The sequence below is a fragment of the Gavialis gangeticus genome, unplaced genomic scaffold (genome assembly GCF_001723915.1).
Source record: "Gavialis gangeticus isolate Ggan-Ray unplaced genomic scaffold, GavGan_comp1, whole genome shotgun sequence".
NCBI classification, from domain to species: domain Eukaryota; kingdom Metazoa; phylum Chordata; order Crocodylia; family Gavialidae; genus Gavialis; species Gavialis gangeticus.
The window spans coordinates 72,788,007-72,789,976 of record NW_017729034.1 but is presented as its reverse complement, the minus strand read 5'-3'; the positions used below and the strand labels follow the sequence as shown (position 1 = coordinate 72,789,976).

At 49.8% G+C, this 1,970-nt stretch overlaps 1 protein-coding gene across 1 annotated transcript in view; it reads right to left on the bottom strand.

Annotated features, from left to right (window-relative positions):
• The window catches only part of SERAC1 (serine active site containing 1), an 85,574-nt gene that overhangs the window by 11,881 nt on the left and 71,723 nt on the right, over nt 1-1,970 (bottom strand). Inside the window, exon 19 of the transcript XR_002099412.1 lies at nt 876-879. The gene's annotated coding sequence lies outside the window, so the exon portion shown is untranslated. The remainder of the gene's footprint in view (nt 1-875; nt 880-1,970) is intronic.

Here is a 1,970-nt window from a genome sequence, read left to right as displayed (position 1 = left end):
AAGTTTGCCGATGACACTAAACTTTGGGGTAAAGCGTCCACACCTAAGAACAGGAGGGTTATCCAGACTGACCTTGACAGGCTCAGGAAATGGGCAGACGAGAACCTGATGGTGTTTAACAGCGAAAAATGCAAGGTTCTCCACGTTGGGAAGAAAAACCTGCAGCATGCGTATAGGCTTAGCAGTGCTACACTGGCTGGCACTGTGGAAGAAAGGGACTTGGAGGTCATGATTGACCACAAGATGAACAAGAGCCATCAATGTGATGCTGCATCTAATAAAGCGAGCAAAACGCTGGCTTGCATCCATAGATGCTTCTCAAGCAAATCCTAGGACGTCATTCTCCCTTTGTACTTGGCCTTGGTGAGGCCACAGCTGGAGTACTGCGTCCAGTTTTGGGTTCCGCAATTCAAAAAGGTTGTGGAGAAGCTTGAGAGAGTCCAGCAAAGAGCCATGCACATGACCAGGAAAACAGACCTTATGAGAGGCTGAGAGCTATGGGACTCTTCAGCCTGGAAACGTGCAGGCTCAGGGGTGATCTGGTGGCTGCCTGTAAGTTTATAAGAGGTGTTCACCAGGATCTGGGGGAACGTCTGTTCACCAGAGTGCCCCAAGGGATGACAAGATCAAACGGTCACAAACTCCTCCATAACCGCTTCAGGCTGGGCATAAGGAAAGTGGTTCAAGCACCTACTTTGAACATCGTTAAGAGAAAATTGGATGCCTATCTCGCTGGGATCCTATGACCCCAGCTGACTTCCTGCCCCAGGGGCAGGAGGCTGGACTCAATGATTTTCTGAGGTCCCTTCCAGCCCTAATGTCTATGAAATCTATGACTTGACCTGGCCCGACAGCCCACTAGCATGACTTTGGACAGGACTGGAACTCACAGCTCCTGTCCAAAGGTGCGTGCTAGGTGGCCGGGCCAGGCTGGGTCATGTTGGGCCGGGCCCATTCTCCATGAGGGTAGGCAGCGATGCATGGTCGCAGGGATGTGCCTACAATAGGCCATGGCACATGACCCTAATTAACAGTTAGCCCAACTTGAAGAACCTTGTTCTTCACTGGTACAGACACAGTACGTTATTCACATTCCCCTAGGTCTTTATGAGGGACAGGTCTCCCAAATCCTATATTTATTCTTGTGTATCACCCTATCTCATGCCCACTCATATCTCTCTGTCAAGATGTTCATCTTTGTTTGTTTGGTTTGCCAAGTTCATGCACCTTGGAAGATAGCTAACGTGGTCCCCATCTTCAAAAAAGGGAAGAGAGAGGACCCAGGCAACTATAGGCCCATCAGTCTTACCTCAATCCTAGGGAAACTCTTTGAGAAGATCCTCAAGGAGCACATCTGTGATGGGCCGGCTTCAGGGATGACACTCAAGGGCAACCAGCACAGTTTCGTTAGGGGCAGGTCATGTCAGACCAACCTGACTGCCTTTTATGATCAGGTGACAAAGGCAATGGATGCAGGTGTCGCCGTGGACGTAGTTTTTCTAGACTTCAGCAAGGCCTTTGACACCGTCTCCCACCCCATCCTCATTAAAAAACTAGGCGACTGTGGCATTGATGCCTACACAGTCAGATGGATTGCAGATTGGCTCAAGGGTCGTACTCAGAGGGTGGTGGTGGACAGGTCATATTCAACCTGGGGGGAAGCGGGCAGCGGAGTCCCCCAGGCCTCGGTCCTTGGGCCTGCACTGTTCATCAGCAATTTGGACGACGGGGTGAAAAGCAACCTGTTTAAATTCACTGATGATACCAAAATTTGGGGTGAGGTGAGCACACTAGTAGGGAGGGAAAGATTGCAGCAAGATCTGGATAGGTTACAGGAGTGGGCTAACATAAACAGGTTGCGTTTCAATATTAGGCAGTAGAAACCAGCAGCACACTTACAGAATGGGAAACTCCTTTCTTGAGAGCATGGAGGCAGAAAGGGATCTTGGAGTCATTATTGACTCCAAGAT